At 32.4% G+C, this 26,636-nt stretch overlaps 2 long non-coding RNA genes across 3 annotated transcripts in view; one reads left to right on the top strand and one right to left on the bottom strand.

Annotated features, from left to right (window-relative positions):
* LOC141278493 (uncharacterized) overlaps positions 1-26,636 on the bottom strand; it is a 341,470-nt gene that overhangs the window by 230,111 nt on the left and 84,723 nt on the right. The gene's annotated exons all lie outside the window — the stretch shown is intronic.
* LOC141278494 (uncharacterized) overlaps positions 1-26,636 on the top strand; it is an 84,951-nt gene that overhangs the window by 45,920 nt on the left and 12,395 nt on the right. Inside the window, exon 3 of one of the 2 annotated variants that reach the window (XR_012331254.1) lies at positions 22,893-23,069. The exons of the other annotated variant lie outside the window; for it this stretch is intronic. This is a non-coding gene — a long non-coding RNA (uncharacterized lncRNA). Of the gene's footprint in view, positions 1-22,892; positions 23,070-26,636 lie in introns of those variants that run through there. 2 annotated transcript variants of the gene reach the window in all.

The raw sequence follows: 26,636 nt of genomic DNA, 5'->3' as shown, positions 1-26,636 counted from the left end.
AAGACAACATCACATTCAACTGTGTCTTCTCTGTTGATATTAGAAAAATGCCTGCCTTGGAGGTGATGTGTGGACTTTGGCTTTTAAAATTACTAAAACTCCCAGGCAAACCAAAGAGCACTGAAAATAATAGTATAGTTCAAAGTATCTCTTACAAATTTACATAAAAGGTTGAGTCACTTTTATGTCTTGTGCACATTGGATTGGTAGGTATTCTCTTATCTCATAATTTACACATTGAATTATTATAGCATCAAATTTTAAAACACGTATCCAATAACAACACATTTATGATTATTAAATAATCCCCCCTTGACTAAATAAAATATTATTCCAAAATTGCAATACCTTACAAAAATGGAGTATTATCATTCACTCAAAATACACTTCTGGGCTTCCCTGGTGGCGCAGTGGTTGAGAGTCCACCTGCCGATGCAGGGGACGCAGGCTCGTGCCCCGGTCCAGGAAGATCCCACATGCCGCAGAGTGGCTGGGCCCGTGAGCCATGGCCACTGAGCCTGTGCGTCTGGAGCCTGTGCTCCACAATGGCAGAGGCCACAACAGTGAGAGGCCCGCATACAGCAAAAAAAAAAAAAAAAAAAATACACTTCTATATTGGCCATGAGTTAATAATGGCTGAATAAGTGATGAGTAGGTGGTGGTTCAGAGTACTATTCCTTCTACTTTTGTATATCTTTATTTTTGAAAGGAAATATTTTAAAATGTTTATCTAAAAAGTCTTTACATAACACCTTTGGAAATCTATTTGTTTAAAATATATGCTTAGAGAGGGGAGGAGGAGACAAGATGTTGTATAGAAGGACATGAGCACACCCCTTCTTATGGAAACACCAAAGTCACAACTAACTGTGGAACAATCACTAACAATAAAACAATGGAACCTACCGAAAAAGATACCCTTCATCCAAAGACAAAGAAGAAGCCACAAGGAGATGGTAGGAGGGGCACAATAGTGATAAAATCAAATCCCAAACATGCCAGGTTGGTGACCCACAAACTGGAAAATAATTATACCATAGATGTTTTCCCACAGCAGTGAAAGTTCTGAGCTCCACGTCAGGCTACCCAGCCTAGGTGTCTGGCAATGAGAGGAGAAGCCCCCAGAGAATCTGGCTTTGAAGACCAGTGGGTTTAATTGCAGGAATTCACAGGACTGGGGGAAAAAGAAACTCCACTCTTGGCGGGTGCACATGAGGACCCAGGTAAAAAGTGGTGATCTCATAAGAGACTGTGCTAGACTTACATGCTAGTATTGGAGGGTCTCCAGCAGAGGCAGGGGGGTGACTCTGGGACTCTTGGCAAGTACTTATTGCCATGAGCCCTCCTGGAGGCCACCATTTTCTCATCAAGATGTGGTCCTTCCCCAAAACCTGTAGGCTTCAGTGGTGAGATGCCTCAGGCCAAACAACAAAAAGGGCAGGAACACAGACCCACTCATCAGCAGACAGGCTGCTTAAAGTCTTGATGAGTAAACAGCTGCCTCAAATATACCACCTGGGGCTTCCCTGGTGGTGCAGTGGTTGAGAGTCCACCTGCCAATGCAGGGATAGCAATCCAATCTTACTTCAGGAAACAAGAAATATCTTAAATAAACAAACTAAACTTACACCTAAAGCAACTAGAGAAAGAAGAACTAACAAAATCCAAAATTAGTAGAAGGAAAGTAACCATAAATATCAGAGCAGAAATAAATGAAATAGAAATGAAGAAAACAATAGCAAAGATCAATGAAACAAAAAGTTTGTTCTTTGAAAAGATAAACAGATTTGATAAATGTTTAGCTAGACTCATCAAGAAGAAGAAGGGGAGAGCTCAAATCAATAAAATTAGAAATGAAAATGGAGAATATGTAACAGCCACCACAGAAGTACAAAGGATCATAAGAGACTATTACAAGCAACTATATGCCAAAAAAATGGACAAACAGAAAAAATGGACAAATTCTTAGAAAGGTGCAATCTCCCAAGACTGAACCAGGAAGAAATAGAAAATATGAACAGACCAATCACAAGTACTGAAATTGAAACAGTGATGAAAAAACTCCCAACAAACAAACGTCCAGGACCAGATGGCTTCACAGGTAAATTCTATCAAACATTTAGAGAGGAGATAACACCTATTCTTCTGAAACTATTCCCAAAAAAATTATAAAGGAAGGAACACTTCCAAACTCATTCTATGAGGCCATCACCCTGAAACCAAAACCAGACAAAGGTACTACAAGAAAAGAAAATTATAGCCCAATATCACTGATGAACTAGACACAAAAATCCTCAACAAAATACTAACACACTGAATCCAACAATACCTTAAAAGGATTATACACCATAATCAACTGGGATTTATCCCAGAGATGCAAGGATTTTTCAATATCCACAAATCAATCAGTGATATACACCACCTTAACAAATTGAAGAATAAAACCCATATGATCATCTCAATAGATGCAGAAAAAGCTTTTGACAAAATTAAACACCCATTTATGATGAAAACTCTCCAGAAAGTGGACATAGAGGGAACATACCTCAACATAAGAAAGGCCACATATGACAAACCTACGTCTAACATCATACTCAACAGTGAAAATATGAAAGCATTTCCTCTAAGATCAGGAACAAGACAAGGATGTGCACTCCCACCACTTTTATCAACATAGTTGTGGAAGTCCTAGACACAGTAATGAGAGAAGAAAAAGAAATAAAGGGAATCCAAATTGGAAAAGAAGAAGTAAAACTGTCACTATTTGCAGATGACTTGATACTATACACAGAAAATCCTAAAGATGCTACCAGAAAACTGCTAGAACTCATCAATGAATTTGGTAAATTTGCAGGATAGAACATTAATACACAAAAATCTTTTGCAATTCTATACACTAACAATGAAATATCAGAAAGAGAAATTCAAGAAACAATCACTTTTATGATCACATCAAAAAGAATAGAATACCTAGGAATAAACCTACCTCAGGAAACAAAAAACCTGCAGTCTGAAAACTATAAGATGCTGATGAAAGTAATAGAAGATAACAAAAACAGATAGAAAGATATACCATGCTCTTGGATGGGAAGAATCAAAATTGTCAAAATGACTATACTACACAAGGTAATTCACAGACCCAATGCAATCTGTATCAAATTACCAATGGCATTTTTCACAGAACTATAACAAAAAAAATTTAAATTTCTATGGAGACACAAAAGACCCTGAATAGTCAAAGCCATCTTGAGAAAGAAAAATGGAGTTGGAGAAATCAGGCTCTCTGACTTCAGACTATGCTACAAAGCTATAGTCATAAAAACAGTGTGGAACTGGCACAAATACAGAAATATAGATCTATACAGGATAGAAAACCCAGAAATAAACCCATGCACCTATGGTCAATTAATCTACAACAAAGAAGGCAAGACTATACAATGGAGGAATGACAGTCTCTTCAATAAATGGTGCTAAGAAATCTGGACAGCTGTATTGAAAAAAAAATGAAATTAGGGCATTCATTAACACTATACACAAAAATAAACTCAAAATGGATTAAGGACCTAAATGTAAGACCAGATATTATAAAACTCTTAGAGGAAAATATAGGCAGAACACACTTTGACATAAATCACAGCAATATCTTTCATGGTCTGTCTCCTAGAATAATGAAAATCAAAAGAAAAATAAACAAATGGAACCTAATTAAACTCAAAAGCTTTTGCACAGCAAAGAAAACCATAAACAAAATGAAAAGACAACCCACCGATTGGGAGAAAATATTTGCAAACAATGTGACCGACAAGGGATTAATCTCAAAAATTTACAAACAGCTCACTCATATGGCTCAATAAAACAAACAAACAAAAAAAAAATCAGAAAATGGATGGGCAGGAGACCTAAATAGATATTTCTCCAAAGAAGACATACAGATGGTCAAGAGGCACATGAAAAAATGCTCAGCATAGCTAATTATGAGAGAAATGAAAATCAAAACTACAATGAGATATCACCTCACACCAGTCCGAATAGCCATCATCAAAAAGTCTACAAACAATAGATGCTGGAGAGGGTGTGGAGAAAAGGGAATCCTTCTACACTGTTGGTTGGAATGTAAATTGGTACAGCCTCTATGAAGAACAGTATGAAGGTTCCTTAAGAAACTAAAATAGAGCTACCATGTGATCCAGCAATCCCACTCCTGGGCATATATCCAAGAAAAACATGGTTTGAAAGGATATATGCACCCCAATATTCATGGCAGCACTGTTTACAATAGCCAAGACATGGAAGCAGCCTAAATGTCCATCAATAGATGAAAGGAAAAAGATGTGGTACAAAGATATATATACAATGGAATATTACTCAACCATTGAAAAGAATGAAATACTGCCATTTGCAGCAGCATGGATGGACCTGGAGATTATCATACTAAGTGAAGTAAGTCAGACAAAGGAAGGCAAATATCATATGATATTACTTATATGCAGAACCTAAAAAAAACATGATTCAAATGAACTTATTTACAAAACAGACTCACAGACTTAGAGAATGAACTTAGGGTTACCAGGGGAAAAGGTGGGAGGGAGGGATAGATTGGGAGTTTGGGATTGTACAAACTACTATATTTAAAATAGATAACCAGTAAAAACCTACTGTATAGCACAGGGAAGTCTGCTCAATACAATAATCTAAATGTGGAAATAATTTGAAAAATAATATATACATGTATTCAATATATATATAACTGAATCACTTTGTTGTACACCTGAAACTAACACAACATTGTTAATCAACTATACTCCAATATAAAATAAAAATTAATGCAAAAACTTATGCTATGAAAAAATTTAAAAACTAAAGTATATGGTTAAAATGGAATATCACTCATATTTCTTCAAATATTCTTTTATCTATGGTCTAGCTTATAAAATAGAATTTTGATAATAGATATGAATTAGTAAACTAAAGATGTCATTGTGGAGATATTAATTATTATGTACTGCTAAGGAGGCTTTAAAAATTTATGTTAAAAATCCACAGTTCAATTATCAACATATTATCCATAAATGTATATATAACCATGGGGAATCATTTTAGAAGCAATCAGGCTATTACATATAGATTCTATACAAAAATTTTAGGTAACATACATCTGTAATTTTTAAGGATATGAAGAGAATTAAGGTATTTAACAACTTAAAGATAATTAACAACTCAATAAAAACTTGAACAGATGGAAAGTTATACTGAGATGGAAATGTCTGTCGCATTCCTCAAATTGTTTCCTCTTCTTGATGAACCCACTGCTTGGTTACACTGTCTGGCAAAAGAATGTTGGCAAACAGAATTGCACCACTTATATGGCCTACCCCATAAAATGTTTCCCGTATAATCCCATTACATGCTTCCCCTCATCCACCAGCTGGATATTGACACTCAAGTAAACCATGGAGTATAACTGCTGGAGATGGCACAGTGTCTAGCAGCTTCGGTCCCTGAAACATTGTGTGGAACATATTTATACCTCCAACAACCTCCCTCACACTTAATTTTGTTAATCTGACCCTGCTCTGAATCATTAGATGAGCACAAAATAAACTTTTATTGTGTTAAGCCATTGAGATTTTAGAATTTTCTTATTTTTGCAATTAGCCTCATTTTAAAGTAATTGGTACCTTTAATGGAGTACTGTCATAAAGTCTCTAACTTGTCTCTGGATTAGCTGTCAATTGATGGGCAGAGAAAAAACAAACACAGTAAGCTGGAAGACTATGGCACCCTGTTATTACTTTGTAAAACATTTGATAAAATTATCTTCTGCAATAAATTGGAAGGCACATCGTGTGCCTACTGAATTGTGGCTCTAAGGGAAACAGTTGGAAAGACCAGTAGTGTTAGTTGTGTTCCTGATTATTTTCTGTCTTTATAATACACCAATCAGAAGAAATGAACTCTGGCAAGAATTGGCCAAAGGGAAAGGAATTAGATGAGTCCAGAAATGAAGGACCTTAGAGGGTTAAAATGTCAACTGCTAGGTATTGGTCTGTGATACTGCATGTCCACATTTTCTTTATAGGTAATAAATAAATTAGACTTTGGGGAAATAAAATACATAAGTTAATACATTCTTTAAATTAAAAAAAAAGTGAGGTATGATTTCTGTGTGTGTTAGTTTTCTTTTGCTGCAAAATAAACTACCATTGCCACAATGGCTTAAAACAACACCCGTTTATTAGCTCACAGTTCTCTAAGTCAGAAATCCAGCATGGTGGCTTGGTTCTCTGCTCATGGTACTGCAAGAAGGAATAAAGTCATTGGCCAGTCTGAATTCTCATCCACAGACTCTGGGGAAAATTTTGCTTCCAAGTCATTCTTGTTGTCAGAATTCAGTTCCCTGTGGTTGAAGGACTGAGAGACCCCTGTTTACTTGATGGCTGTCAGCCAGGGGCTACTTCAGCTTCTAGAAGTCACATGCATTCCTTGTCATGTGGCCACATCTATCTTCAAGTCAGCAATAAAACATTATATTTTTCTTGTACTTCAAATCTCTGATTTTCTTTCCTGCAATGAACTAAAGAAAACTCTCTCTTTTTAAAGTCCTCACCTATCAAATCAGGCCCCTTGGATTATCTCCCTACCTTAAAGACAATTGATTTGGAAACTTAATTACAGCTTCAGAAGACTTTCATAGCAGAACCTAAATTAGTGTTTGATTTAATGACAGGGGACATGTGTTATTAGGGACCTTGGAATCTTGGGGGGCCATTTTAGAAATCTTCTAACCACATGTGGTCATAAAAATCTAATAAATATTGTTTGTATCCTGTATTTTCTCCCAGAGATTCATAATCTACACACGTCTTCAGTACATGCTTTAAGAAGTTCTACAGTAAAAACATTTAAAAAACAACAACAAAAAAAACACTTAAGCTTGATTGTAACCATCAGCCCTTTTATCTCATTCACCTATTAACATGTCACTATCACCCTGTGTGGTGGTAGCTACATTCTCTTCTTCAGGTCAACTTTCTTCTTGCTAAAGTAAGCTGTAAGCGTGGCTGGGAAAAAGGAGGGAAGTTAAATTATAATTATTGTATTATTATTATTAGTGAGATAGCTATTTCTTAGAGTCCAAGGTAAAAGTTTTTTCTTGTCATGTAGAAAAATAACTGTCAGAAAACTTCCTGTGTGGCTCTATCAAATATCTAGTCCCTCAGCAGCTATGACTCACAAATAGCTCAGTGGCCCTATTGCTTTAACAGCTAATGTGTTTTTCTTATTTTTACATTTTATTGTTTGTTTTCTAACTTCACTGAATTTGTCATCACTTCATCAACCTCTAACATAAATGTTTTTTTTAATTCTAAAAATATGTAAATAGTGGTTTTAAATTGTCTCAGAGAGAGTTAAAATTTTATTCTCATCTTATCATAAATACTTCTAACTTGATTTAAATTTAAATCTTTAATTGTCTAATAAGATGTTGATAAAAACAAAATGTCAATTTATCATAAAAATTATGAGGTATAAAGTTTTATTTAAGAACATGATACTTTTTTATTAATACAAAATATTTGTTTCTTTTTGGTTAGTAGATTGCTGCTTGTTCTTTATTTTAGTATTATTTCTTATACTGAGGTATAATTGACAATAACATTAGAGTAGTTTCATGTATACATTATAATAATTCTATATTTGTATATCCTGTGAAATGATCACCCCAATAAGTCTAGTTACCATCCATCACCATATAAAGTTACAATTTTTGTGTGTGTGATGAGAACTTTTAAGATTTACTCTCTTAGCTACTTTCAAATATGAAATACAATATTGTTGACTATAGTCACCATGCTGTACATTACATCCCATGACTTATTTATTTTATAACTGGATGTTTGTACCTCTTGACCACCTTTACTCATTTTACCCACTTTCCAACTCCCCTCCCCTGTAACCAAATGGTGAATAAATATTTTGAAATGAAATAACCCTAAAATAGAGGTAATATTTAGATGGAGATCTGGATTTATCTTGAAACTGTGATTTCCATTCTAGATAAACAAGTGTCTTGCTCTATAAAGAAAGATTTTTGTCACTGTCCAATATTCTTGTTAGTCCTTTTGACCAAGGAAAGGAAATGATATTACAGGATGTATTATGAATCTTTCAAGGTTTGAATATTGGAGTAATAATTTGTCATTGATGTATAGTTGGCTTGACATCCAAAGTAAGCTACTAATAGTTTAGTTAGAAGCTAATTATGATACCGTTCACTAAATGTAAGTAAAGAGAACAGCGTGCTACAATGAAAACTTAAATCTTGCTTCCAATATTTTCAAAATTATTCATCTGATATCAACAAACACTAAAAGTCTATTATACTGGTACTATGAATTATAACTACAGCTTATATGATCATTTTAAATGTATCTATAGTTTTTTAAATGCGGATTAATTTCTCTTAAATTACCTGTTGGTACCATAGCAGGCATGATGAAAAGTCAAACAGAGCTTTGAGAGTATATTAAGAATTGAAGTATTTTGCATACCATTCCTATCCTTTATCTCTCAGAACTGTTACCCATATTCAGATAACAGAGGGAAAAATGAGGTCTAGGAAGGGTGACTTGCCAGGCTTTATTAAGGTGAAGTATGTGGAATGCATTGCTACCATTCAAGTGCTCACATTTCCTTAGCTCACTCATCTGACATGATTCCATTTTTATGTCCTAAACTCTGTAGACTGAATGAATCCATGACTGCTGTATCAGGAAACCTGTGCAAAATACATAACTTCAGCAAATCTTTGACAAGCACCATTCATTAATCTTTGTTTCATAATTCTCACCAGTATGCATACCCTGCTTTTCTGTCCCAATCTGCAAGTAAATTGGTTTTTAAGAAAATGGAAAAGTCAGCAGAAGATGTTGGAGCACACATTTTTCTGTTGAAACAATTCAGTAGACCTGGGCAGCAATGTTAATGGTTAAAGTTAATAGAACTTGTCCCTTTTTCAGCTGAGTCATCAATTTATATTAGTGACAATATTGTTTGGATGCCCATGTAACAATAAAAATAAACTTAGAGTAAAAATATGGAAAATTTTAGCCTACAGACATTTATAGTCTTAAAATATAGTTACGTAAAACAGAGTTCAACTGTAGTGAAATGTTAGGAGCAGTGTCTAGTTTTCAGGTTCAAAAAAAAAAAAGTTACCAGAGTTCTTTTCCCTGTAACAATGAATTAGGTAATGAACAAATCCATATAATGAGAACAAACAGAAAATCTAGAAAATATATATTAAAATATATATGTTGTAATATATGCAGCTATGTGCATATATATATATATCAGAAAACTATAAGACACTGATGAAAGAAGTCAAAGATGACACAAACAGATAGAGAGATATACCATGTTCTTTGATTGGAAGAATCAATATTGTGAAAATGACCATACTACCCAAAGCAACCTACAGATTCAATGTAATCCCTATCAAATTACCAATGCATTTTTTACAGAACCTGAACAAAAAATCTTAAAATTTGTATGGAGACAAAAAAGACCCCCAATAGTCAAATCAATCTTGAGGGAATAATACGGATCTGGAGGAATCAGACTCCCTGACCTCAGCCTATACTACAAAGCTGCAGCAATCAAGAGAGTCTGGTAATGGTACAAAAAACAGAAATGTAGGTCAATGGAACAGGATAGGAAGCCCAGAGATAAACCCACACACATATGGTCAACTAATCTATGGCAAAGGAGGCAAGGATGTACAATGGAGAAAAGACAGCCTCTTCAATAAGTGGTGCTGGGAAAACTGGATAGCTACATGTAAAAGAATGAACACTCCCTAACACCATACACAAAAATAAGCTCAAAATGGATTAAAGACCTAAATGTAAGACTGGACACTATAAAACTCTTAGAGGAAAATGTAAGAAGAACACTCTTTGACATAAATCACAGCAAGATCTTTTTTGACCCACCTCCTAGAGTAATGGAAATAAAAACAAGAATAAACAAATGGGACCTAATGAAACTTAAAAGTTTTTGCACAACAAAGGAAACTATAAAGAAGATGAAAAGACAACCCTCAGAATGGGAGAAAATATTTGCAAATGAATCATTGGACAAAGGATTAATTTTCAAAATACATAAACACCTCATGCAGGTCAATATTAAAAAAAACAAACAATCCAATCCAAAAATGGGCAGAAGATCTAAATAGACATTTCTCAAAGAAGACATACAGATGGCCAAGAGGCACGTGAAAAACTGCTCAACATCAATAATTACTAGAGAAATGCATATCAAAACTACAATGAGGCATAACCTCACACCAGTCAGAATGGCCATTATCAGGAAATCTACAAACAACAAATGCTGGAGAGGGTGTGGAGTAAAGGGAACCCTCTTGCCCTCTTGGTGGGAATGTAAATTGATACAGTCATTATGGAGAACAGTATGGAGGTTTCTTAAAAAACTAAAAATAGAATTATCATAGGACCAGCAACCCCACTACTGAGCATATACCCAGAGAAAACCATAATTCAAAAAGACCCATGCACCCCAATGTTCATTGCAGCACTGTTTACAATAGCCAGATCATGGAAATGACCTAAATGTCCATCAAAAGATGAATGGATAAAGAAGATGTGGTACATATATACAATGGAATATTACTCAGCCATTAAAAGGAATGAAACTGGGTTATTTGTAGAGATGTGGATGGACCTAGAGACTGTCATACAGAGTGAAGTAAGTCAGAAAGAGAAAAACAAATGTCGTATATTAATGCATATATGTGGAATCTAGAAAAATGGTACAGATTAACTGGTTTGCAAGGCAGAAATAGAGACAAAGATGTAGATAACAAACATATGGACACCAAGGGGGGAAGTGGGGTGGGGTTGGGTGTGGTGGTGGTGGGATGATTTGGGAGATTGGTATTGACACATATACAACAATATATATAAAATAGATAACTAATAAGAATGTGCTGCATTGAAAAAAATTCAAAATAATAAAAAATAATGGCTGAGAATTATCAAAATTTTGTTGAGTGATACCAATCACAATGAACTTAAATTTAGATGAATGCAAAACAAACCACACCTAGATGAAGCATAGTAATTTTGTTGAAAACCAGAGTAAAGGGATGGAAAATGTTAAAACCCACCACAGAACACAAAAGCAAAACTAAGTCTGACAGCTGAATCTTATATTGGAACAAGAAATACTAGAATAGCCCATCTTCTTCTTTATGATCTGTAATGCCATTTCTGTTATATTTTCATAAATATATTGGCCCATTTATTTATACTTGAGCACTAATACCATAATGCTTTATTTAATAAAACTATATAATACATCCTCTCCCTCCATGGACTTCTTTTATAGGAAAATTTTGCTTACACTTGGCTCTTTGTTCTAATATTGAAATTTAGAATCAGCCTATAAATTTCCACAAAATAGCTGGTTATGATTTCATTGACACTGAACTGAATCCCCAAGTCAATATGTGGAATACAGATATCTTCATAATACTGAGTTTTTCAATGGTTTATATATTTAATGTATTATAATATAGCTCTTCTGTAACTTTTGTTAGATTTATTTCTAGCCAGTGTTTATTTTTTAAATATTACAAATAATGTATTGTTTTAAATGTTCAACTTTTTATTTAAAAAAATGCAGTTGACCTCTGCTCATTGACCTTACAACTAGAAACCTTGCTAAACATCTTATTAAACAAAATTTTAGAAAATTAAATTGTAGTGTGTGTGTGTGGCTGTGTGTGTGTGTGGTGTGTTTTATATAGAGTTCTACTACCATTCGAAATGTGCTCTCTGGTCTGAGGCTGGTCCACTCACTGTTCATTACTGATGATCTGTCTTCCCTCCTCCTCTGCTCTTTCAAGAATTTGTTGTATTTTTTTTCTGAAGTATTATTATCATGTATCTGTGTGTGAATTTCTTTTTATTTATTCTTTTTAAAATAAATTGGGCTCTTTGATTCTGTAGCTTGATGATTTTAATCAGTTTTAAAAATTCTTAGTGATTACTGTTCACATTTTGTGTCTTTCCTATCCTTTCTTCTGAGTTTATATTTAAATGAATATTAGACCTTAAGGGTTCATCTTCTATTCCCATTGTATTTTTCATAGATATAAATCTGTGTTTTCAAGTCTGGGTAATTTTTCTGACCTCTCTTCCAGTCTACCAATTATGTTTTTAGTTTAGTCTAAATAGTTATAAAACCATATAGTATTTATGGTACTATAAATACTATTTATATATAGTATTTTAATTTTAGTTAATGTGTTTTTTACTTCTAGATTTATTTTGATTTGATTTTTTTATTCACTATCATTTTTAGAGCTTCCTCTGGCTTATATATTTTAAAATAGTTTTATATATAAATTTTATATGTATATGCACTATATATATATTAGTTATTTTATATTTGGAGTCCAATGTTTAATATCAAAATCATTTTGTGTCTGTTCCTTGTCTGTTTCTGTAGTTAAACTTACACTGAATTGTTTTCTTGAGTGCCTTGATTGCTTTGACTGTGTGCATGCCATTGTACAAAAAAAAAAAGTACATGAAAGCATAATTGAAGCCTAAAGAAAAAGATGTCTTTGTTTGCCAGTTGACTGTGGTTGCTACTAGTGTAAGACAACCTTAAACTAAATTTGAGGCTTGAGGTTTCTCAGAAGATCCAGTTGAGTTACATTTGGGCTGTCAGTTCCAAATTAATGTTGGTCAACCTCAGTTGATCCTAACCCTATGAAGAAGATGGTTATCGTTAAAGAATTCCTGTATTCTGTAAGCAGTGTGGTTTTATTTTATTACCCCAACACCATATTCAAATTTGCCAATCTCAGCAGTTATTCTTAAAGAAAGAAATTTTCTTACATATTTATTTCTCTGGGTTTTGAGTTTGACTTCATCTTGTGATCTTGTCAAATCTTCAATTATTTTAAAGAAATATTTTGTTAATGTTATACTTATGAGTCATAGTTTTGAGTTGGTTGTGCTAATTTGGCTTATAAATATCAGACACAAGAAATCTTGCACTGAATTTTTATTCATATGTATATATTTACATTGCATTTAATATATATATAAACATGTTTATTTATATGTTAGCTTATTTTTCAACCCTACCTTGATCTTTTTGATAATCTCTTTGTTTTCTCATATTTTGAATTCTATGTTTTGTTTCTCTAAGCATATTAAATATATAATTTTTATATTATGTTTCTGATAATTTCAATAATTATAGACTTTTAAATCCTGATTATAAAATTTTTGTTTTAGTTAACTTTCACTCAGGATAACAATTATCTACTTATCATTTTTGATAATCTTCTATTCTTAAAAATAAATCTTGGAGATTTTTTGAAGTCTTTACTTAAAGTTCTTGTTTTCTGGGACTATTTGTGTTGCTTCTCTTAGGTAAGTAGGGGCAAGGACCTGCCTAGGACAACTTTAAATCTTCAGCTTATAGTTTGAGCACTACATGATAGTCAATTTTGATGTCAAGTATATTTGACAACAGACTATGTTTAGAAAATCTCAGGAGAGATTTGGATTCTTTAGGCAAAATAAAAGTGCCCTAAACATCTTCTGAATTTTAGTATTTTTTGAGTTTTACTGCACTGAAAATGATACTTTTTCCAGAGTTCCATCTTTATGAAGAGTTTTCTGATTTAACCTACTATTCAGGCTTTGCCCCATTTATGGTGCTCAGCCAGTTAAAACAAAATCTTCAGGCTACCTTAGACCAAGGTTCAACAGATGTTCCTAAGGCAATTTAGTGTTTTTATTGTTTTTGTTTTTTAATCTCTTGGGTTGCATTTCTTGTCTTTTTGGAGATTCTTACAATTTGCTTATTTCTTTAGCAGCACATTTTTTAGGGATAAATTTTTGAATTTTATCCAGCAGAATTTGTATCCCACATTGGAAAGTTTTATCATGATGCGTAGTCTGTTTAAAGTAGAAACATGATTGTCTCAAGTATAGAGATCTTTTGAGATGGATGATTGAATTAGAGCGTAAACTTAGTTGAAATTTTCAATTACAGAAATTTGAGACCTCTATTGGAATACATTTCTTCTTAATGAAACAATTTTCTTCCCCTTGGACCAAAACCGAACTAATTTTCCCTTCCTTGACATTGTAAAAAGCCATTTATCTTCTAATTGTCACTCTTGCCTTCTTTTTTAATTTAGATATTATATTTCCAAGTTTGTTATTTTGGAACATTTTTCTGAATGAAATAACTTTCAAATGTGTATTAAATGTTAATAGAAAATGGGCTCAATAAATAGAATTTTACTATTTGGGGTGGAATATAGTTATTTAATTACTAAAGAATACTTTTTCTCAGATAGAAAGTACAAATAAGAAGACAATGCTTGGTGAATTCACAATGCCTTTCATGGCTCTTTAGTTGCGCAAAGTAAAAATAATTCAAGTTCTTCCATTGTGTTTGGACTTCCCAGTGAGTAAAACTATCTCTTTCATTTTGTCTTTGGACTCCAGTGTATCTTTTATGTTAATTTATCATGTTTAATAGGTGAGAGGTTTGTGTTTTGCCTTAGAAAAGAACTGGTAAAATTTGCATTGGACAATACCCAAGAGATGATGAAATATTTTTTCTTTGTTAATTTTTATATTACAGTGTCCTGAAATGTATTATCGATAAAACTCCACACAGAAAGACTGCCCAAGAGATCATACTGTTCTTCATAGAATAGTAATCTGTTAAATACTTCAAGCTTATGGTTGTTGAATGCCTTTAATTATTAAGAATATGCCTAAGTAAAATAAGTTTTAGCATACTGGTATTACATTTACATTTAAAACACAGAGAAAATTAAGAATATAATTTAGTATAATTTAGTATCCAAACTCACTGAAATTTACTAAATTATGACATATTGAAATTCTATTGGAAAACTAACAAAAATATATGTAACAATCTTTACTGATATTTAAATAGATTAATATTTATTGACAAAATATTTATTTAAATAGATTCTTTTTGATATTTGTAACATTTCATTATTAGAGATGGCTTTTATGTGTTCAAATAGACCTTTTTTAAATGCCTTTTTAGATAAATGATAGATTCTTTTTTTTAGTGGACACGATAAAAACAATAATGACAAAGTATGACTTGTGTGCTGATAATAGCTTACACATTTTATAGCTCTGTATACTTTACAAAACTCTTAACTTTTTGCATTATCCATCACAGTTAATATAGTCACATAATATCCTACATAATTTCAGACATTCAGGGAATTTCAGACATTCTGTCAGGCTGCTGGTGGTGGTGGGTATATGTAAAAGCAGGCAGGTCTGTTATTCCCAAGCTTCCTACTCCATGCTACGGAGGAGGTCAGGCACCCAAATATGACCTTTACACAAAGCAAAGTACACAAGTTGACTGAATGTTGTTGAAAAATTGAGGCATCATATAAGCATAGATGCCTATCCACTTCTGCATACTAAATATCAATTAAAACTCAAACTGTACAGATAGGATATCTATACCTATATATAGATATAAAGGTTTATATCTATACTTATCTACCTATCTATCTGGAGGCACCTAAAGTAAAATGAGATATTTCTATATTTTAAATCCTGCTGGACTGTAGTCTAAAAATTCTTAATGCTGCTTAATTTTTAAGTATAATGAAAGAGCCTGCAGCCCACTTATGACCTAGAGTTCACTCAATCTTTGCCATTACTATTTTAGTTCACTTTTGTACTAGCTATTCTAGTCAATTTCTTATCATTTTAAGGATAAAATAAATGTAATTAATTTTAATATACTAGTTAAAAAAGTACCAAAAGTTATTGCAATCACTCTGTTGTTTCAATGCCTAAGTTGTACTCTCAATCATGTGATTAAATGCACTTTAAGAATAAAATATTTTAATTTATAATTGATGGGAATATCAAACATAGATTTTGGTATAATATACAAATATTAAAGTTTTCCAGTTTCATTTTAGCCAACAGAAAACCTTTGGAATTATTTAAGATCTCCACAGATTTTTATTAAAGACACACTCAAGATTGTCTAACTGCATAATGTAATGTCCTTTAGAAAGGAAATACTTAAATTAGATTAAGTAAGAGTTTTTCCAGAATGTTGTTAAATGAAAACGAAATAATGAGTAACACTCAATGTTATTAGAGTAGAAGAAAAAAAATACATAATTTACCCACTGTGCACAACTTACATTTTTCTACCTGTCTATTTCTTTTTCTTTTTTTAACATCTTTATTGGAGTATAATTGTTTTACAATGTTGTATTAGTTTTTGCTGTGTAACAAAGTGAATCAGCTATACGTATACATATATCCCCATATCCCCTCCCTCTTGCATCTCCCTCCCACCCTCCCTATCCCACCCTTCTAGGTGGTCACAAAGCACTGAGCTGCTCTCCCTATGCTATGCAGCTGCTTCCAACTAGCTATCTATTTTACATTTTTTACCTGTTCATTTCTTTAAATTATAGTTAGAAATAAATATTCATTAAGAATTGAAATATATTTTTATATATGAGTAGTAGTATATTTATAAATAAAGGAAACAAGATATTTTTTAACTTGCAAATACAATCTTATCTGGACTTATAGATAAATTAGACTAATTCATTAATCAGAAATTAATCCAATTTTTATAATAGTCTGGTGAGATACTTTTTATTAGAAAAATTTTATTGAAATTTTCTGTTTAAGAATTGAACTAGTTTTTTTTTAAGTTCAGTGTTTTGGAAATTTGTATCCATCTTTATAAAGAAAGCAAGTTTGCTTACATAAATATTAAAAATAGGCTGGTAATTAAAAATCATACTGTAAAACAATGATTATACTGTTTTCTGTCTTGGTGATTGTAAATGAAAAGCCTAGGCTGTACTGAAATCTTTAGTTGGAATTCAACGCAAGGGCAGAGGGTCAATTAAATAGCCCCTTCCTGGTTCTTATTTAGTAAGGGCAGTATGTAGAAATCCAAGCTGTGCACATGCAAAATACTCAGATATCTCTTCTTTTCTCATTTAGTTTCATGGTATATCTACTAAGAGAGGAACAGACTAAAGAACAATGACAGGATTGGAGTGGGAGTTCTTGTCTCTCCTCTGACCTGCAGTGTCTTACAGACTTCTTCCTTCAGGGAGAGAAGCCTGTAAGGCTCTGACACCAGTGCAAGGGCAACATGGAAAGAAGGAAAAGGTACGACTTCTTTTCTCCTTGTTAAGAGAGTTTAGCTGGAGCACCTAGACTAGACAGATCATGCCAAAACCTTTGCCTTTCAAGCTATTAAGGAACTGATAAAAGACAAAGGTTAATCAACTCTCCTTGCTCACTTCATGTGGCTGACAATTCTCTCTCTCACTTGTAAAATCTGCTAATGTATTCTCTTAAATATTTCTTCAATCTGTCTCATTCTCTCTACTCTATTACCACTGCCCTAATGTAGACTATTATCAACTTTTGCATGGATTATTACAACAGCCTTCCTGTCTGCAGTCCTAAACCCTTCAACTTATCTCTCCACTGAAATGCCAGAGTAATGTATCCTAAAATATAAGCCATCATAAAATCTATTGTTCTCACTTATAGTACAAATTTCAAACCTTTACTATGAAGTGTCCTGCATGGTACATGCATGGCACCTAATACAAGCTACTCAAATATTTGTTTAGGGAATAAATGGAAGATCGATAAACAAAGAAGTGAGAAGACAAAGCACTATCTAATGAGTCCTACCTGCTTTTTTTTCATCTCTTATACTTTTATTTTTTGCCTCTCACATAGCCCCCTACATAGACTCACTCCCTCTTCCTTTGTCTTCCTAACATCTAGTCACCTTTTAAGATTCAGCTCAGAACCACCTCCTCCCTCTCTCCACAGTGTTTCAACTATTGCAAAACTCCTCTGCTATGATTCCATGTTAGCCTAGGTACATGTCTATTTTTGACTGTATAACTCCATTACATTTTAGCCATTTATTTTCATGTCTGTCTCTTTACCTAAATGAATTTCCTTGAGGACAGGACTATATCATTTACAAATATCTTTGCTTTCTAATATGAAAGTCAATCTTACCCTCATACATAGTCATTAACTTATATATGCTTATGAAAGGAATGCATGATTGGATAACTTAACTGATATTGAATGGTAATTGTATTTTCCTAATCTGTGTGTGTGGGAGGAGGAGTTATTAATGAATATAATTTCCTCTATTTTTAAATTTGTCACAGTTATATTAGTAAACATGTTTTACTGAAAAATATAGCAAACTGAAAAATTATTTTATGGTATATTTTATAAATATTACTACTTTGCTTCTGTTCAGAAAATACCAAAGAGACTGAACAAGTTATAAATATATTTTAAGGGCAAATCCTGCTACAATCTTGTTATGCTTTATTTAAAAGTTTCTTTTCTGATTCAAACATTTGACTGGAATTATGATTTTGTACTGCATATCATATATATATTTGGTAAACAAAATTTCTTTAGATTGTGTTATATAATTAAATGTATTAACATACCTTAACATGCTGCTTAAAGTACCTTCCTGAGTCATTTTTGATATATTTAGGTGTTGTTGTACACATTGAGGATATAGCAAGTCATAAGATAAATAACATTCATATCTTATTGGATTTATTTTATAAAGTGAGACAGAAATAAGACATGCAAAGAAACAAAAAAAGTAATAATCACTCAAACAGTGATAAATTCCCAAAAGGAAATAGAATATGACAAGTGTGGTATTGGGAGCTACTTTAGCAAGCATGGTCAGAAAAGGGCTCTTTGGGCAGCAGGACCATACACTGAGAAATGAATGACAAGATGAGATAGCCACAAGAAGGTATTAAAGAAGAGGCTTCCAGGCAAAGCAAGAGGGTGTACGAGTCTTAGTTGGGAATGGACTTTGTGATGCATGCAACAGAAAGGTTAATGTGACTGAAGTGTGTAAATCAAGAGGAGAGTGGTAAGGGAAGGGTTGGAGAGGTAAATATGGGTTAAAATGAGTAGTTTAGATTGCATTATTATTGCAGGACCAGCCATTGGAAGATTTTCATCAGGAAAACATAATAAAATAGTCCAAAGAACTTGCTGCTGGTTTAGATATGAGATATGGAGACCATAAATGAACAAAAGTTGATTCTCAGGTTCTCAGATTGAGAAGCTGGTTGAGTGGGTGGTGTCTAATCAGCTCAGACTGCTATAATGAAATGGTATAGATTGGATGGCTTAAACAACAGAAATGTATTTTCTCAGGGTTCTAGAGGCTGAAAGTCTGAGATCAGGGTACCAGCATGGGTTGGTTCTAGTGGGTGTCCTTTGCCTGAATTCCAACAGAATCTTCCTTCTGTATACTCATAGCTGTGAGGGCTCTGTCCTCACATGGTAGAAAGAGGATGATTTGGTGTCTCTTCTTCTTCTTCTTATAAGGGCACTAATTCCATCATGGGGGTGGGGTGGGGGGATCCACCCTCATGACCTCATCTAAACCTAATTACCTCCTGAGCTCTCACTTCCTAATACAATCACATTGGGAATAAAGTCTTCAGTATATGATGATAGGGGGCACATTCAGTCAATAACAGGTGAGGGGACTATACAGATGGTGGAGATCAAGAATTGAGTTCAAATAATCTTTAGTTTGAGAAGCCTATTATTAAAAATGCAAGTGAATGTATCTTCTAAGTTCTTTGTCAACAGATCAATTATTAGAACTTTAGAATAATATAATACATGTTAAATTATTAATACATTCTGTGACTTACAGTGTTACCTTTCTCAAGTAATATATTTACATTTTAATGAGTTTCAGTAAACACTCTGACCCAGATAAACTGCTCTAATACTCACTATATCAGCCACATGACAGACTGCAAGAGTTGAATGCTATGGTAGGCAATCATCATGCTGAAAAATACAGGTACCTCACCCAATATAGGTCTCACTGCTGTCTAGTGCAGTAGTCTACCTCATCTCCTTTCTAAAGTTTACTGCTTCTACATTCACATTTTCAGAAGGCAGCCTTGGGAAATAAGAAGTTCCTACATATGTTCATTAGAAGCATTTCTTGATATATTGATAATTTTTAATATTTGTGAACTTATTCACTAGTTAATTTGGAGCCATCTGCTTTCACTTAATGAATAAAGTCAATAGGCTTCTATCTAATGATTAAGTAGATAACATAGTATTAGGATGTTCTAAAATATCAATGGATAAAGTGCTGAGGATACAAAATTAAGCTTTTTCATTGTAGTTGTTATTCTCAACAAAAGAAAACTTTTATTCTCCAAATATTCTACTTGTTATATTTATAATGTCAGCCTAGTTTTTCAGGGTCAGAAAAATGAGTAAAATCATAGTTAAGACATGGAACATATTCATCTCCTAGATTGAAATCATTAACTGGGGACTCAGAGTTTGTTGAAAGACCCTGTTGATCTGGGAAGAGTGAGAGTAGGCACTAAGGGTAGGGAAGGAAAGGGGAAATGAAAGATAATGTCTGTGCTTCTCCTACACTCACCTAGTCAATAACCAGTTGACATTAGTAGGGAGATGGACAAATCCAGGGTTAAACCTTATTTGACTCTTTTCTGAATAACGAAATATTGCCTATAGTTTATTACATTCCTCAAAGGCAAATATTCTTTATTTTTACTTTTCCTATATTTGTGATTATGTAGTTATTATAACTAAAAATGACTGTGTTATATAGGTCCAAATCATACTCTCAGAACCTAATACTAAGATATTTAAAATAGCTTATTAAAGGCTGGATCTGAGAACAGATTCTCAAAAGTTTGTAGGAAATCTTATAACTGTAGTGAATTAAAATCAGAAAGATAATTAAATATGATAATTTAAAGAATTTAGAAACATGTGCTTTATTTAATACAGCTATCAGATAGCTACTGCTCTATAAAAACTCACTTAAAACTTTAATAGCTTAAAACAAAAAAAATCCTTTATTATTTCTCATGAGTCTACAAGTTATCTGGGCAACTCTATTGATCCAGGATATCCTCTGTTGATTTAAGCTGGGCCTGCTCAAGCATCTTGGTCAGCTAGCTGGCAGGATGGCTAGGGTCTGACTACATAGAATTAGTCTTGCTTAGGGGCTGCATATAGCTTACAGGGATGAATCTGAAAACTGAATGAAATAAATTATAAATAAATAATTATATTTGAATGAAATAAATATTCAAATTATCCTTTAACTATTTGGTAGGGTGAACAGAAGTGTTTATTTGACTGAATTAAAAAAACAGATATCCAAAATTTTAATTGGTCTCCATATTCTCTAGATGAGCCAACAGTTTTATAAACCTGATACAGTCCAGTTAAGTCTCAATAAATTTCCTGCATATTAGCTTATGAATTATAAGAGAGTATTTCCAAATTACTTAATAATGAGATAATCTTTATGGACTTTCACACAAAATACCTTTCCAGAGACAAATAATTCCTTTCTTAAAAAGTACACATAGTTATAGAAAGGATAAATTCACATAGTAGCTAAAGAAAATAATCAGTTAATGGTATGTCAATAAAGTTATAGTATTACTTTTAAATCCTTTCTCATTAGGAAAGTAATACATAAATTCTGGAGACTAGAAAATATAGAAATATATAAATAATGTAAAAAGCATTAATAATTTTATTTTGCAGGAATTAACCAAATTAACCATTAGGATCATATAGCATATACAGAGATAGAGAAAGTAAAAGTTGCTTTTTATTTCATTAATAATATATAATGAGCACAATTCCTAGAATATTAGGCACAGGAAAAAAAGGTTAAATGAAATATTTCTCCAGGTATATGCAAAATAATTTGTTTCTTGGACCTTTATTTTTTTTAATATTTAGTTTGCTTTTAAAAGCAAGGCTATAATGAAGATTAATATCTGTGTACATCACTGAATACTTCCTTCCTGATGCTGAATACTTCCTGATAAATTTCTAAATGTGGGCGAGTAATCTGAATCTTTTCTCTGCACCTCTCCAATCCAGAATATATCTATATCTCTCTGTCTCTCTCTCTTCCATCTTCATTCCAGACCTCTAACTGTATTTGAATCTCTGTTAATTTGAGAAGCCAAATGACAGTCTTGAATTATTTTTCTTTGCATCTTATTAATTACTAATTTTTTGTCATTTATGGCAGATTATATGTTTATATGTGTTAGCATTTTTGTTGGACTTTCAAGCTTTGATTATAACTTTTTGCATAATAAAAATTAATATTTTGCCTAAAACTGACTTCTCTTATTTATCATTCAATCCTTTTTTCTTTTTAGACTTATGCTTAAAATTCCTTTCTTGCCCAGAGTTCAGAGAAGTCACAATATTTTCTTGATTTTCTTTATGACAAGATACTTTTTAAAATGTGATGCTGCATGAATTTTTATTAATATGTGTAGTAAAAACAAGGGCATGGCAGAAACCATAGAGTTCAAATATTAAATAAAAGATGAAATGATAATAAGGGAAGCTTCAAAATATGAAATATGCTGCTAGTGGGTCGCTGCATATAAGAATTCATCTTGATGGGAACTGTCTACCCTGGCACCTTTATTCTTCTAGTTGATTAACTGACATGTGTGGCAAGTTGGTAGACAGCACATTATCATAAAACTTTCAGAATCACACTCAAGGCCAAGTATGTCATTGCTATTTCTTCTCCCTGAAGACCATTTGAAACCAATAGCTTTTCTTTAACTCTCTTCATCTCTGTAAATATTGCACACATTGCACAAATTATAGAGTACCTTAAATTGGTTAACTATCTCATTTTACTTTATATTTCCACAGAAATGACCCAAGCACAGAGTTATGAAGACTTATGCCTGAATAAAATCTTCCAGAAGGCAGAATCAGGAAGGAAATAGATTTGGGGGTTCACATTTATATCAAGGGGAAACTCATTAGAAACAAGAAAGCAAATTGTTGTTTATATAGTAGAAAGAATCCCTTTAATAAAATATTTAAGTAGCAGAATGCTTTGTGACACAGGTTAGTTTATGTTTCACATTCTTTGTAAGAATTTAAAGAAAGGAAATATTCATCTGAAGAAATTTTGGTTTCATCATATAATAATAAAGCAAATTTTCACTTTCATAATTGATAAGTGAACAATGGTTTGCTCATATTTTGTAATATACTGAAGAATAAAATGTAAGTGATGCAATGTGGGAGACATTTTAAGCTTCAATTGTTTATTTTTTCATATATTAGCAAAAATGCATTATTTAACTAACTAGAAGAGGAGGATTATAAATACTTGAAAAAAATAAGACTAGCAGTAACCTTAAAGTCAAATAATAAATGACTTTTGAAACCTCTTTAATTTCTCCTATAACACTGGTAAAGAAATGCAGACTTTGTTCATATAAAAATACTTCATTTTATTATGTTCCTGTACCTAAAAAATTGACATTGATGCATTTTATTCAAAGCAGAATGGATTAGGAATTGCTGCACTTATTTACATTTTCACAGTCAAACTCACAGATAGAAATTACAAAATACATAGGACTTTTCAATAAATAATGACCATTCACAAATAATAATTTTAATTGTATTTTTGGAAGATTATGGAAGAATCGGCAAGATCTAAAGTCACTTTAGGCAAGAATGAATAGACTACAATTTCAATAAGAGACTGAATAATGATAACAGAACAAATCTCACTGAGTTTATTTAGCTTGAAAGTCAATCACACAGACACAGTGACAATTTATAGTTTGGGGTAGGCATACAAGTAACATCCAAGACGAAGTTCCAATTTTCAACTCATTATGCAATTTTAGATTAAAAAGTATTATTTTTTAATGGGAAAAAATAAGATGGGAAGAGAAAATATAACTCAAAGCTAATACATTTCAAAAAGCAAAGATCTGTAAAAAATAATAAAGCCTTGGAGTTCTCTAGCCTGAAATGAGCTGACAAAATAATAATAATAACTATAAAGACAACTAAACCTGTGCTCTTAAAATACTTGGGGCAAATGACAGAATTTCCTTGTGACACCACAAGAAGTCAGAGCAACAATACAAAAAAGAATGACAATATCTACAAATTAGACAGGGTCATTGTTATGAAAAAGTTCTCAAAAGTGTGATCTAGCTCCTGAAAGGAAGTAATTTATATGTACACTTTATTAATACTAATATAAAATCTATGATAATAGAATAAATTTTCCAGTGGCATTATGGCTGAGGCAGCCGAGTGTATCCATGGCTCATCATGTGAGATTTTTAAGTCTGAGTATCAGTTTCCTTATTATAAATATCAGGCTAATCTAATATTCATTATTATTTTAGTATTGCTTGGAAAATATAAACAAATATCTGAAAACATTTTTTTAATAGTGATATGTCATAGTAACATCAACAAATACATTAAGATTCACATTTACAGAGGGGAAACTGCAAAAAGGAGGTCTGCTTGCAAAAGGCTAACTTTTATTTAAAGCAGTGGAAATAAAAATCTATGATTAGAGTGACCATACAATTTATCGTCCAATCAGGATGCATTTGAGAAAAAAGAGGTACTAAAGGTCACTGAAGAAATGAAAGCGGAAAACAAAATTACCGGAGACAAATTAAAAAAAAAATCCAAAATCTATGGGACTCAAAAAAAAAAAAAAAAAAAGCGGTTCTAAGAGGGAAGTTTATAGTAAAACAAGCCTACTTCAGAAAACAAACAAAAATCTCAAATAAACAACCTAACTTCACACCTAAAGGAACCAGAAAAGGATGAACAAACAAACCATAAAGTTAGTAGAAGGGAAGAAATAATAAAGACCAGAGCATAAATGAATGAAATAGAGACCAGAAAAACAACAGAAAAGATCAATAAAACTAAGAGTTAGTTCTTTGAATAGATAAACAAAATCCATAAACCTATAGCCAGACTCATCAAGAAGAAAAGAGAGAGGGCCAAAATAAAATCAGAAATGAAAAAGAAGTTACAGCTGACACTACATAAATACAAAGGATCATAAGAATTTGCTGCAATTATATGCTAATAAAATGGGAAACCTAGAAGAAATGAACAAACTCCAAGAAATGTACAATCTCCCAATTTTACACTGAATCTGGAAGAAACAGAAAATATGAACACACCACTTACCAGTAATGAAATTGAATCAGTAATTAAACAAACAAACAAGCAAACAAACAAACTCCCAACAAAAGTCCAGGGCCAGATGGCTTTGCACTTCAGAGGTGAATTCTATCAAACATTTAAAGAAGAGTTAATACCCATCCTTCACAAACTATTCTAAAATATTGCAGAGAAAGGGATGCTTCCAAACTCATTCCATGAGGCCACCATGACCTTGATACCAAAATTAGACAAAGATATCAGAAGAAAAAAGAAAATTATAGACCAATATCACTGATGAACTTAGATATTGATAATATCTATATTATCAATTTATATTATTAATTGAATATTATTTATATTAATATTATCTATTATTAATAGATGAATATTGATAAAATTTTGATTAAAAATTTCAAACCAAATTCAATAATACATTAAAAAGACATACATCATGAACAAATGGAATTTATCACAGGGATGCAAGGATGGTTCAATATTCCCAAATCAATTAATGTGATATACCACATTAAAATTTTGAAGAATAAAATCATACAATCATTTCAATTGATGCAGAAAAATCTTATGACAAAATTTAACATTGATTTATGATAAAAGCTCTCAGTGAAGTGGGCATAGAAGAAACATACCACAACATAATAACTGCCATATATGACAAGCCCACAGCTAACATGATATTCAATGGTGAAAAGATGAAAGCACTTCCTTTAAGATCAGAAACAAGATAAGGAAGTTCAATCTCATCACTTTTATTCAACATTGTATTGAAAGTACTAGCCACAGGAATCAGACAAGAAAAATAAATAATGGGAATCCAAATTGGAAAGGAAGAAGTAAAACTGTCACTGTTTGCAGACATAGAAAATCCTAAAGATACCACCAAAAACCTACTAATGATGAACTCTATTCATTTGTAGGATACAAAATTAATAGACACAAATCTGTTGTGTTTTTATATTCGAGCAATGAACTATCAGTGAATTATCAAAAAGAGATATTAAGAAAACAGTCCTATTTACCATCACATCAAAAGGAATAAAATACTTAGCAATTAATCTCAGGTGGTAAAACAGTTGTACTCTTAAAACTATAAGAACTGATGAAATGAATTGAAGACAAGAGTAACAAATAGAAAGATATACTGTGCTCACAGATTACAAGAATTAATATTGTTAAAATGGCCATCCTACCTGAGGCAAACTACAGATTCAATGCAACTGATGACAAAATACCAATGTCATCACTCACATAATGAGAACAAATAATTTTAAGGTATGTATGAAAACACAAAAGACCCTGATTAGCCAAAATGATCTTAAGAAAGAACAAAGATGAAGGAATCACACTCCCTGATTTCAAAGTATACTACAAAGCTACAGTATGGTACTGTAGAAGACAGTATGGTACTGGACGAAAAGCAGACACATA

Source organism: Tursiops truncatus, chromosome 4, assembly GCF_011762595.2.
Source record: "Tursiops truncatus isolate mTurTru1 chromosome 4, mTurTru1.mat.Y, whole genome shotgun sequence".
In the NCBI taxonomy this organism is placed as follows: domain Eukaryota; kingdom Metazoa; phylum Chordata; class Mammalia; order Artiodactyla; family Delphinidae; genus Tursiops; species Tursiops truncatus.
The sequence above is the reverse complement of the archived record's forward strand: the minus strand, read 5'-3'. Positions and strand labels throughout refer to the sequence as shown.